This window comes from Meles meles, chromosome 15 (assembly GCF_922984935.1).
Source record: "Meles meles chromosome 15, mMelMel3.1 paternal haplotype, whole genome shotgun sequence".
NCBI classification, from domain to species: domain Eukaryota; kingdom Metazoa; phylum Chordata; class Mammalia; order Carnivora; family Mustelidae; genus Meles; species Meles meles.
In genome coordinates, this window is record NC_060080.1 from 37,950,094 (window position 1) to 37,964,081 (window position 13,988).

General features: G+C 42.0%; 1 long non-coding RNA gene across 1 annotated transcript; it reads right to left on the reverse strand.

The window, feature by feature from the left end:
- Positions 1-1,095: 1,095 nt before the first annotated feature.
- LOC123925809 lies at positions 1,096-13,425 on the reverse strand. The gene is made up of 3 exons (XR_006815083.1): positions 13,415-13,425; positions 6,040-6,046; positions 1,096-1,247 (listed from the first exon to the last, which is right to left on the reverse strand). It is a non-coding gene; the product is annotated as an uncharacterized LOC123925809 (long non-coding RNA).
- Between the last annotated feature and the right edge of the window lie 563 nt (positions 13,426-13,988).

The following is a 13,988-nucleotide window of genomic DNA, read 5'->3' on the forward strand; positions in this document are numbered from 1 at the left end:
TGCCCTGAAAATATGTGCCCTTTATTCTGTATGCATTTTATCTCAGTTGAAATTGAAAAGGACAAAACCCAGAGTCTTTTGAACAAACATAAGAAAGAAACAAAAATCACCAAATATTTGTGGCAACTCAACCACACTAAAATGTAAATATGACTAGGAAATTTCTGGAAACCCAGAAAACTGGGATAGAAAGTAAAAAGGGACACGTAACTGTGAATATCTACCCTTTAGGCAGCATAGATTTTATCTCTGTTGGTTTTCCTTCAAATGTAGAGACATTTGCTCTTACTTTGCTTCAAGAGAGACTCCCCAAGCCCCTTGCACTGGTTCTCTCCACGCAGGGGATTTGCATGTTGTTCTCTAGGGAGGCCCTTCCCTTGCAAGTCTGAGATAAAAGGTCAGTTCTCATTTTGCTTATCAGGGCTCATCAGTTCAACCTCCCAAAATGACTTCCCCTGCTCAGCTCCTGGGGTTGCTGATTCTCTGGATCATTGGTAAGGACAGAGGGGGGTTGAAAAAGGAATAAGGAGTGGGGACTGTGAGTGCTGGGGACACAACTGGTTATGATGTCCACATGTGAGAGGTACACAGCTTGCTCTCTAGGAGAGGGCATGTTTAGATCCACGAGCCTGAGGAAAATTCGAGAAGGAACCAGGAAGGTTCTGTGCTCTGATGAAGACTGTGATACAGAAGGAGAGGGAAGGTGTAGGTGACTTCTTGAGGCTCCTTTGTTTGTTGCAAACTGTGGATTCTTTTTTGAAATTGGATATTTTAGGGTAGAAATCAACATTTTAAAATAATTTAGCCTGAAAGAAATAACAAGAGAAAAATTCTGAAATGGCTCATAAAGTTTGTATATAATCTTGCATTTCTCTCTCCTTACTTTAGGATCCAGAGGGGAAATTGTGATGACACAGACCCCACTGTACCTGCCCATCACCCCTGGAGAGCCAGCCTCCATCTCCTGTAGGGCCAGTCAGAGCCTCCTGCACAGTGATGGTAAAACCTATTTGAATTGGTACCTGCAGAAGCCAGGCCAGTCCCCACAGCTCCTCATCTACTTGGTTTCCAACCGTTTCACTGGGGTCCCAGAAAGGTTCAGTGGCAGCGGGTCAGGGACAGATTTTACCCTGAGAATCAGCAGGGTGGAGGCTGACGATATGGGAGTTTATTACTGTGGACAAAATCTACAGTCTCCTCTCACAGCGGTTCAGGCCCAAACATAAACCTCCTGCCTGGGGTCCCAGCTGCCTCAGTGGGCAGCTTCCCTGGGGAACTGACAGGACGTTCTCTGAGTTTGTGTGACAGGAAGGAGCTAGAGGCCCCGGGCGAGCAGCTCGCAGCTGGGCATCAGGCTCCACATGTGGAGGCCCCGACAGCCTCCCAGCCTGGCATAGCAGAAGCAGCAGGGAATTTAGGGGGTTCTGTCCCCTGAGGTGAAAGGAAGAACTAACGAGGCCTCCTCCACCTTTTCCTCAGGCTGTGCTTGTGTTTCTCCCGTAAGCGTAGTCACTCTAGTAACCAGACAGGCGACATGGATCTGTGGCGGAAACTAAATGCGTATTGGAACCAACAATGTGGGCTCTATCTTCCACAGGATCATATTTGCTAATATGGGTAATATTGGTATTTTCTCACTTTACCTTTTTCTACTTTTCTACTACTTACACTACCCTCCTCAGTAACATGTTCAAGAGAGCGACTTACACAAGCTGCCCTCAGGGAGAGTCTGTGTGAGAAAAATCAGTAGAAATGTTTAATTCTGATCAATAAAAGAAACATTTACCAGTTTTTAGTAATTATAAGATTCCAATACCAAGTGTCTTTGATTTCCCTCAATTACATTTTCCTGAGTGAAAGGGGGTTCTTGGAACTTCAAAAGTGGCTTGAACGTAAACAGCCAAAAATAAAGATCAAGACAAAGTTACCTTTCTAGGTGACAGAAAAATCCTAAATATATGAGGTTTTCCTTTCTCTCTGAAATGGGAAGGATGTTAAGCATATAGAACCCAAACACTGCTTTAGATGTGATGAATTTGGTGCTCTACTGCTGTTAGAAAGGTTTTGAACAATAAGTAGAAGCATTATTTTCACAGGATGTGGTCGTTAACTGAAAATGACTCTGAGTAGGATATCTTTTGGAAATGTTAAAATGTTACATATTGAGTAGATTCCATAGAAAAGAATGCTTCAGAGTGACACTTGACCTAGAAATTGCTCATGCATTACATCATCACACATATGATACAAATAAGAGGGAATGAATTCACCAAATGCCCAACCTTGTTTGTAGACAGCAAAATAAAATGTATTGTGGATGAGTGCCTGTTCCAAGGAAATGAATAGAATGGCAAGTACAGCTAAGTCTATCATATCAGTAGCTTTGATAGTGTGTGGAAAAATGTATACAGAAATCCAACAGACCGAAGCCCATGAATCATGGAACTTATGACACTTGTCAATTATTTTAGAATAAATGCATGGTGAGATGGAAAGAGATTATGAAAGCGGTGGAAGGAAATGCAATGAGAGCAGGAATACCCGAGGCTCAGCAGGGTCATAGTCATCTTCCTCCCACATGATTGACAGTGCTCTGTGATCTGGAAATTCTGCTTTGATGTCAGACAGGAGGGAAAGCCAAACTCCTTCATCATGTTGAGATAGGTAGAGGAATCCTCCATGATGATTTTATCCCAAGGTGCTGCACTCAAAACAAAACAAAATAGTAAACAAAATAGTAAACAAAATAGTAAAAAACAAGTGATGTCATAAAACTTAGAGTGGACACCAAGGAGAACCAGAAGACAATCTAATTGGCTCTGACACAGAATTCTCAAAATACTCAAAAAGTTGAATGAATATGACAAGATTTCTCTGTCTCTAAGGTAACAGTCCTGAGGTGGGCAGGCTCCCTTGGTAAGGGAAGTGGTTTTGCTGCATTAGGTCCCTTGAATTTTCCCTAGTTTGCCACTGTCTGCAGTGATTAGAGTCCTTGCTCCTAATTTCAGCAGTTGGTTTCAAATCCATTTTGTCCCTCCATCCATCCATCCATCCCTCCCTCCCTCCCTCTTTCTCTCTTTCTTTCTCTCTCTCTCTTTCCTTCTTTGCAGATTTTTTGTTTTTAGAAATGTCCACACCTATTGTGGGACTTAAATTATAACCCAAAGATCAAGAGTCACATGCTCTAGTGAAAAACCCAGCAAGGTGTTCCAAAACCCATTCTTTCTTGTGCTCACAGTCATGATATCAAAATACATAGCATGTCTGAAGGAGAGTCTCTCAAGTCTACAGGATTTTATTCCCAACAAGTCCACTTTGTGTGATGTCATGTACGATAGGATTAATGGATGCTGTAGTCATGAGTCTATTGTTACATGAGTTTTATGGCAAAGTAGTTTCCTTGTCCCAACCAATACTCCCATTGGTAAACCAGAAACTCTGTGAACTGTTGGATGGTGACAGCAGCTGAGCCTCACTGGTTCAGGAAGGTTTAACTGTATCTAGAACACACCTAATCCTGGGACTGATGTATCACATCCTCTTCAGGGGAACTGATAAGATGTACAAAATCAGTACTAGATTGTTGGGGGGAATTAGTCCCTGCTGGTGGCAGCTGAGATGCCCAGAGGTGACAATAATTATCTCTACCCCAGTGGAGATGGTGGGCTCATGCCATTGGATATGCATGGCCTTCACCCATGTCACTATGACTTTGTTTCTCAGGAACATAATAAGCCAGTCCCATGGAACTTGAGACAAAGGTTGAGAAGAGATCATATTCTCAGAGGTATAAGATTGTTTGTTTGGTGTCTTACCTGTGGTGGGTGCTCTGTTGAATTTTGACAAAATTCTGAGTTACTGCCGCCTATATATCCACAGTCCTTTTTCCAGATCTTAAAATGGGTGATCTTGTAATTTTCTCCTCCCATGCCCTTGATTATTCAGACATCCAGGAATCCATGTCAACCTTATCTCAGGCCAGTTCCCTATCTGAGTTCTTTTTTTTTTTTTCTATCTGAGTTCTCAGTTCTATGTTTTTGTGTGTGTGTAGGAGTCAGAGGCATAAAGACGGTAACCCATAGTAAGTGATGCCCTGGTGGTCTTAGTCACAGTGTGCCCTTGGCTAGAGAAAGCTGAAGAGTTGGAAGAGTCATGAATTCTACTCTCTAACTGTCTTCACTTCTCTTTTCATGTCTTAAGCACCAAAGGAGCCTCATGTTCTCCTAGATATGGTTAACCTCCAAGTTTCCTTAAGATAGAAGTTGGCCAAGAAAATTGAGATACAATATAGAAGATGGGACTTGGGTCTCCTCATCCCAGTGTGAGTTTGTAGGTTTCCCTCCCCAGGCAATGGAATTGTTATGTGTCATTTTGCCTAGTTAGTCTGTGGGTGACTTCATATCAGCAGAGAGTTTCATGTTTATAAACAAGGAGACTTCATCCAGCACATGATCCCTACACATATCTTTATGGATCAGGTGTGATCTCTATCTGATATTTATAGTTATAGCAATAAAGGAAACAAAAGTGAGTTAGACATTTGGATGCTGATTCATGTGAAGCAGAAGGGGAATGTGGCCTTAAGGGTTCCAGAGCAGTCAGGCAGGTAAGCACACGTTTCTCCCAGTGTTTCCAGAGACCCTGCACACTCAGAGGGTAAATATGTTCATGGAGTCTTTCCTGAGCTCCCTGCAACCAGAAAGCTTGTCCATGTAGTTCACCTTTTGTTGGTGACTATTTGCAGTTATTTGTCCAAAGCAACCAGCTTCAGTCACAGGTGACTTAGGGCTCAGTGATCCACTCCAGTCCACCTGCAGCTGGGGGAGCTTCCCTACTGGGAGGGTTGATCTCACTTAAGAACAAACTCCCCTTTTAGAGGGATAAAACAGAATTCTGGTAAGAGTTAGTTGAAGAGTTTACAGAATATAAAGAAATGAAAACAGAGACTATAAAATAGTTTTATGAAAACAACTCCAGAGTGTTGACTATGAAAGGAAAGAAATATGGGGGAGGACCTGGTGGAGTATATTAGGCTGAAAAACCATTCTATTACTTTGTATTGGTTGGTATTTTAATTTTCAACCCTGTCTTAGGTCTTCACAATAATTTTTTGGCTTTATATGATGTGTAAAACACCAAACAGTATATTGTGGGCATAAAGGATAAAATAAATCTTTAAAAATTAAAAAAAACTTCCCTTTTAGTCAGAGAGAAGGACCTCCTTTTGGTTCAAGGAGGTTACCAGGCATCTAGTCTCTAATCTCATCCAAAGCAGTGTGCGTGGGTTGACAAAGTTGAGAGAACACAGTGCATAGTCTCCATGCAGCCAAAAGTGATAGAACAATACCAGACTCAGACCCAACAAGACAGTCTTCCCAGGTCACACAGTCATATGCTGGCTTCAGCTTTATGCAGCTCAAACCAACCGCATCTGACAACAGAGACAAAGTACAGCGAGACCCACCTGCCCAAGTCCTTTCTCATTCAGTGGACAATGGTTGAGATTGGAGACTCCCAGAGACTGGTGTTGCACTGGACCTCATATTCCCTGTTCTTTCAACCTGTACAGAGTCTTTTTATTTCTAGGTGCAGTGGAGTGACTGGTGTTGGATGCTGGTTGGTTTTGTTGTCCAGGCCATAGTGCACTTCATAAGTCTATGAAAGACAAAGGTTCTTTTTAGAATTAGGAGTATTGTACTTCCTGTCTATGAATAGTATCAGAACATTTCATAGCTTTTTTCTGACACAGAGAGAATTTTAAAATATTTTATATTTTCTACATAATTTAGGATAACAGATTATGGTTATCCTTCTGAGTTCTTTTATGGCATGATTAATTAAGAGATCTGGAATTTTTTAGGACAGCAAGCTGCTACTGATAAGTGTAATAGAGACACATAAATATTGGTACCTTCCCAAGGCAAGAGTACGACCCAGAATTGCATTGTTGAACGTCATAAGAAATGACTAGGTCTCAGACCACAATGCTCTGAAGCTAGAACTCAATCACAAGAGGAAAGCTGGAAAGAACCCAAATACATGGAGACTAAACAGCATCCTTCTAAAGAATGAATGGGTTAACCAGGAAATTAAAGAAGAATTGAAAAAATTCATGGAAACAAATGATAATGAAAACACAACAGTTCAAAATCTGTGGGACACAGCAAAGGCAGTCCTGAGAGGAAAATATATAGCGGTACAAGCCTTTCTCAAGAAACAAGAAAGGTCTCAAGTACACAACCTAACCCTACACGTAAAGGAGCTGGAGAAAGAACAAGAAAGAAACCCTAAACCCAGCAGGAGAAGAGAAATCATAAAGATCAGAGCAGAAATCAATGAAATAGAAACCAAAAAAACAATAGAAAAAATCAATGAAACTAGGAGCTGGTTCTTTGAAAGAATCAATAAGATTGATAAACCCCTGGCCAGACTCATCAAAAAGAAAAGAGAAAGGACCCAAATCAATAAAATCATGAATGAAAGAGGAGAGATCACAACTAACACCAAAGAAATACAGACAATTATAAGAACATACTATGAGCAACTTTACGCCAACAAATTGGACAATCTGGAAGAAATGGATGCATTCCTAGAGACATATAAACTACCACAACTGAACCAGGAAGAAATAGAAAACCTGAACAGGCCCATAACCAGTAAGGAGATTGAAACAGTCATCAAAAATCTCCAAACAAACAAAAGCCCAGGGCCAGACGGCTTCCCAGGGGAATTCTACCAAACATTTAAAGAAGAACTCATTCCTATTCTCCTGAAACTGTTCCAAAAAATAGAAATGGAAGGAAAACTTCCAAACTCATTTTATGAGGCCAGCATCACCTTGATCCCAAAACCAGACAAGGATCCCACCAAAAAAGAGAACTACAGACCAATATCCTTGATGAACACAGACGCAAAAATTCTCGCCAAAATACTAGCCAATAGGATTCAACAGTACATTAAAAGGATTATTCACCACGATCAAGTGGGATTTATTCCAGGGCTGCAGGGTTGGTTCAACATCCGCAAATCAATCAATGTGATAGAACACATTAATAAAAGAAAGAACAAGAACCATATGATACTCTCAATAGATGCTGAAAAAGCATTTGACAAAGTACAGCATCCCTTCCTGATCAAAACTCTTCAAAGTGTGGGGATAGAGGGCACATACCTCAATATTATCAAAGCCATCTATGAAAAACCCACCGCAAATATCATTCTCAATGGAGAAAATCTGAAAGCTTTTCCGTTAAGGTCAGGAACACGGCAGGGATGTCCATTATCACCACTGCTATTCAACATAGTACTAGAAGTCCTAGCCTCAGCAATCAGACAACAAAAAGAAATTCAAGGCATCCAAATTGGTAAAGAAGAAGTCAAACTATCACTCTTCGCAGATGATATGATACTATATGTGGAAAACCCAAAAGACTCCACTCCAAAACTGCTAGAACTTGTACAGGAATTCAGTAAAGTGTCAGGATATAAAATCAATGCACAGAAATCAGTTGCATTTCTGTACACCAACAACAAGACTGAAGAAAGAGAAATTAAGGAGTCAATCCCATTTACAATTGTACCCAAAACTATAAGATACCTAGGAATAAACCTAACCAAAGAGACTAAGAATCTATACACAGAAAATTATAAAGTACTCATGAAAGAAATTGAGGAAGACACAAAAAAATGGAAAAATGTTCCATGCTCCTGGATTGGAAGAATAAATATTGTGAAAATGTCTATGCTACCTAAAGCAATCTACACATTTAATGCAATCCCTATCAAAATACCATCCATTTTTTTCAAAGAAATGGAACAAATAATCCTCAAATTTATATGGAACCAGAAAAGACCTCGAATAGCCAAAGGAATATTGAAGAACAAAGCCAAAGTTGGTGGCATTACAATTCCGGACTTCAAGCTCTATTACAAAGCTGTCATCATCAAGACAGCATGGTACTGGCACAAAAACAGACACATAGATCAGTGGAACAGAATAGAGAGCCCAGAAATCGACCCTCAACTCTATGGTCAACTAATCTTCGACAAAGCAGGAAAGAATGTCCAATGGAAAAAAGACAGCCTCTTCAATAAATGGTGCTGGGAAAATTGGACAGCCACATGCAGAAAAATGAAATTGGACCACTTCCTTACACCACACACAAAAATAGACTCCAAATGGATGAAGGACCTCAATGTGAGAAAGGAATCCATCAAAATCCTTGAGGAGAATGCAGGCAGCAACCTCTTTGACCTCAGCCGTAGCAACATCTTCCTAGGAACAACGGCAAAGGCAAGGGAAGCAAGGGCAAAAATGAACTGTTGGGATTTCATCAAGATCAAAAGCTTTTGCACAGCAAAGGAAACAGTTAACAAAACCAAAAGACAACTGACAGAATGGGAGAAGATATTTGCAAACGACATATCAGATAAAGGGCTAGTATCCAAAATCTATAAGGAACTTAGCAAACTCAACACCCAAAGAACAAACAATCCAATCAAGAAATGGGCAGAGGACATGAACAGACATTTCTGCAAAGAAGACATCCAGATGGCCAACAGACACATGAAAAAATGCTCCACGTCACTCGCCATCAGGGAAATACAAATCAAAACCACAATGAGATATCACCTCACACCAGTCAGAATGGCTAAAATGAACAAGTCAGGAAATGACAGATGCTGGAGAGGATGTGGAGAAAGGGGAACCCTCCTCCACTGTTGGTGGGAATGCAAGCTGGTGCAACCACTCTGGAAAACAGCATGGAGGTTCCTCAAAATGTTGAAAATAGAACTACCCTATGACCCAGCAATTGCACTACTGGGTATTTACCCTAAAGATACAAACATAGTGATCCGAAGGGGCACGTGTACCCGAATGTTTATAGCAGCAATGTCTACAATAGCCAGACTATGGAAAGAACCTAGATGTCCATCAACAGATGAATGGATAAAGAAGATGTGGTATATATACACAATGGAATACTATGCAGCCATCAAAAGAAATGAAATCTTGCCATTTGCGACGACGTGGATGGAACTAGAGCGTATCATGCTTAGTGAAATAAGTCAATCGGAGAAAGACAACTATCATATGATCTCCCTGATATGAGGACATGGAGAAGCAACATGGGGGGGTAGGAGATAGGAGAAGAATAAATGAAACAAGATGGGATTGGGAGGGAGACAAACCATAAATGACTCTTAATCTCACAAAACAAACTGGGGGTTGCTGCGGGGAGGTGGGATTGGGGGAGGGGGAGCGGGCTATGGACATTGGGGAGGGGAAGCGAACCATAAGAGACTATGGACTCTGAAAAACAACCTGAGGGTTTTGAAGGGTCAGGGGTGGGAGGTTGGGGCAACCTGAGGGTTTTGAAGGGTCAGGGGTGGGAGGTTGGGGGAACAGGTGGTGGGTAATGGGGAGGGCACGTTTTGCATGGAGCACTGGGTGTTGTGCAAAAAGAATGAATACTGTTACGCTGAAAAAATAAATAAAATGAGAAAAAAAATATGAAAAAAAAAAAAAAAAAAAGAAATGACTAGGTCGAAGAAACCAAAAAAGTTTATAATGGGAATAAAAAAAAACTGTAATAATATTTTTAATGGGCAGAACATGGGACATATAGAATTTTACATCTAACACTGCAAGCAGGATTTATTTCAGCAAATGAGATTGGTACCATAGAGTTCACAGTTTAAAGGTCAACACAATTGTTGCTTCATTATCTTTATCAGCATGTGTTTAAAACTTCTTTTTGTGGATTTCCCAGAAGACAGTGTCAACTTAAATAATGAGGTAAACTGAGGAAAGCTTGACGGACCGGAAATTGAGTTGAAGTACATGCTGTAGTGAGCCACAGGTGCGTCCGTTGAGGGTTTGGGGCAAGCTGTACTTATGGGCAAGGAATGCAAGGAAGGGAAAGTCCAGCCCAAGTCCAAGCAGTGAATTTACTGGCTTGAGGATGGGAAGTCATTCGTGACAGATGTTCATTGGTCAGGACAGAAATCTCCATCTTCCATAAATCAGGCATTTAATGGAAATCAGTCTCCAGTTCTCAGTTTCCATTCTTGCAAGATTCCACATGTGAGATTTTCCATTTCATATTTACTGGTTGTATTTTAAATTGAAATCCTTTCACAATATTCTGACCACATATTCTTGTGGAATCTTACGTAGACTAGTATTTGTTAATTTGTTTCCTTGGTCAGTTCAGCCTGACTCTGAATTTAAATTACCCCAAATATAATAAGAAGGCCAAACATGTTTTCTCAATTGCTCCCAAATTTTGTTTGTCGGACAGAAGCAATTTGACACAGGCACTGTTTGTTAGGAGGTGTTCCATTCAACATGACTTACATCAGGCTGGCACATGAGGAAAAACTGGGTGAGTTCCCTCTTTAGTGAAGGCTGGTGCAGTAGACGGTCACCCCAGTGCAGCTCTGACCCAGGGCCTTATTCCACAGTGCCCATATTTAAATGAAAACCCAGGACTAGATGAGTGATGGGCACAGGGTGCCTTGAGATATTAAAATAATGGATGCCGTCATTGCTCTTCTCACACATGGACTCCGCTCTTGGATTATAGAATCATAGCTATGGGTTCCCCACAGACAGGCCAGGCAGGAGCTTCAGGTTCTCACACAGTGCTAATAAGAACCCAGAATATCCTGATAGAACCTTCTTCTATTTGATGAAAAAGAGGCAGTATGGAAAGAGTTTTCCAAGCACACTTAGAAAAAAATTATATATAAAATCATTCCTTTCCTATTTAGTCTTATCATCCCAAGGGAATTATTCCCTTCAAAACCCTTTGATTGACCTGCTATGTACCTACATATGTGTGTGTGTGTGTGTACCCCAGATTATAACACCTATAGTAGTTTCTAGGATGCATATTCCCAGCCAGAAACATGGAATTCATTCACCTTTACTATGGTCTATGCTTGGCTCTAGGCTCTCTCTACCACTGACACATTATTTTTTCCTTGTCAACTTCTTCTGTCTTGGTTGCTGTATAAAATTTAATTCCATGAGCCTGAGGAAAAGACCATTTACACCTTGTGGTTCTAACATTCCTAAACGATTAACCTATAACAGTAGACACCAGAAAGTTCTTGAAATAGCTCAACTCTATGCTGTTATTAGGAGAAAATTCTGATGACCAGAACTTGTGGAGTGGGAGCCGTTTTCTTGTGTAGATGAAGTGGAAGAATGTGAGCAAGCTGGACATTCATCTCAGGAAGACTGACCCTGGACACACAAGTCTACATGTCAGGGTCTCAGATTCCTTCAGAGAAGGGCAGAAGCACGTAGGCTGTGTCCTCACAGCAGATTTGCGCTTTCACAGTGGGATTCCTCTTCCTACTGCTGCATGTAGTATGGACTTGAGTTTTGTGATTTTCTTCCCAACACAAAAGACCTTTTATGTCACTTTGCTGAAAGCTCGGCCCCTCCCACCTCCTCCCTGCCCCTTCCCCACTGCTGCACCCAGCAGGGGATTTGCATAGTGTCCCCTAGGGAGGACCTTTCCTTGCAAGTGTGACATAAAAGACCAACTTGAACCTTGCTTGGATTTACAAGGACGCCTCAGTTCAGTCTTTCAGAATGAGGTTCTCTGCTCAGCTCCTTGGGCTGCTAATGCTTTGGTTCACTGGTAAGGACAGAGGGGGATGAGGAAGAGAATTAGTGGAGGTGGAGGGGGAGCTGTGAGGGCACACTGCTCTCCCAGTGTATTCTTTGTGCTGGTAGCAGGTGTGTGACTAGTCCTCCAGGGTGGGGCAGGGGATGTGTAGATCTGGGAGCGTGAGGAAGATTCCAGAAGGAACAAGGACTTGTGCTCTGGTTGGGATTGTGACAGGGAAGGGGTGGATGCTGTTAGCAATGATGAGAGGCCTCTCTCCAATCTCAGGTTGATTATTGTGATTGTGCATTTTTGGTGCACGCTCAGAGTCACAAGTAATGGGAATAAAACAAAGTCGGGTTTTAGCTCAAATAAGAGAGACAGAAACAATGGAAATCATTAAAAATGTTTGTATGTAACTTGGCACTTTTCTCTCTTCACTTTAGGATCCAGTGGGGAAATCATGATGACTCAGACTCCACTCTCCCTGCCTGTCACTCCCGGAGAGCCAGCCTCCATCTCCTGTAGGGCCAGTCAGAGCCTCCTGCACAGTAATGGAAAAACCTATTTGAGTTGGTTCCGGCAGAAGCCAGGCCAGTCCCCACAGGGCCTGATCTACTTGGTTTCCAACCGTCTCTCTGGGGTCCCAGACAGGTTCAGTGGCAGCGGGTCAGGGACAGATTTCACCCTGACAATCAGCAGGGTGGAGGCTGACGATGTGGGGGTTTATTACTGTGGGCAAACTCTACAGTATCCTCGCACGGTGGTTCAGACCCGAACACAAACTTCCTGCCTGGGGTCCCGGCTGCCCCAGTGGGCAGCTTCTCTGGGGAACTGACAGTTTGTGTGACAGGAAGGAGTTGGAGGCCCCGGGGGAGCAGCTCACAGCTGGGCGTCAGGCTCCACATGTTGAGACCCTGACAGCTACCCAGTCTGGCATGGCAGAAGCCGCAGGGAAATTAAGGTGTCTTGTCCCATGAGGAGCCAGTTATGGTGAAGGGAGGAGCTCCTGAGGACTCCCCTAATCCTCTGTGCTGTTCCCGTGTATCTCAAGTAAATTCAGCCACTCTAGTAGCCAGACATGTGACATAGATCTGGGACAGAGAAATGAACACCTATTGGAATTGACGGTGTGGGCTCTATTTAACATGGGATCATTTGCTAATATTGGTAATATTGGTATTTCCTCACCATCTCCTTTCCTACCTGTCTACTACTTGCACTCTCTTTTAACATGTCCAGAGAGCGATCTGCACAAGCTGCCCTCAGGAAGAGTCTGGATGAGAAAAATCAGTTGAAATATCTAATTCTGATAAAATCAAAGTAAGTATTTCCAGTGATTCCAATGCCAATTGTCTTTGAAATCCTTCAATTACATTTGTTTGAGTGAAAAGGGGGTTCTTGTAATTTCAAAATTGGGCTTTGAAAGTAAATAGCAAATAGTAAAATGGAGACAAAGTTATGGTGTGTGAAAAAATGCATCTAAAAATCCAGCAGCCTGGGGCCCACAGATCTTAGAGTTTATGACTCTTAATAAAGTTATTTAGAATATTGATAAATGCATGACGAGATGGAGAAAGATTGTGGAAGCACTGGGAGCAAACACAGTGAGAGCAGGAAGACCTGAGGCTCAGGAGGGCCATAGTCATCTTTCTCCCACATGATTGATGGAAACTTGTGATCTGGAATTTCTGCTTCGATGTCAGACAGGAGAGAAAGTCCAACTTCCTCAGCATGTTGAGGTAGATAAAGGAATCCTACATAATACTCGTATCTCAAAGGTGCTGCACTCAAACAGAATAGTAAAAAATAAGTGATGTCATAAAACTGAAAGGGACACCAAGGAGAAGGAGAAGACAATCAAATTGGCTGTGACACAGAAATCTCAAAATAGAGTTGATTGACTAGGACAAGATTTCTCTGTCTCTAAGGTAATGGTCCTGAGGTGGGCAGGCTCCCTTGTAAGGGAAGTGGTTCTGCTGCATCAGGTCTGTCGGGTTTTCCCCAGTTCGTCACTGTCTGCAGTGATTAGAGACCCTGCTCTTAATTTCTGCCCTTGGTTTAAAAACTCATTCATTCTTTTTTTGGACAGATTTTTAAAAGTTGTCTCCACATGCACTGAATTTACAACCCCAGGATTAAGAGTCACATTCTCTCCTGACTGAGCCTGCAAGTGCCCCCAACCCTGTTTATTCTTGTGTTCATGGTCAGTATATCCAAATGCATAACATGTTTGAAGGAGAGTCATACCCTTGCAGACTCCCTTGTGTGATATCATATATGGTAGGATTAATGGTTACTATAGTCATGAGTCTATTATTACATGATCTTCTTCCCAATGTGGGCTCCTTGTCCCATCCAGTA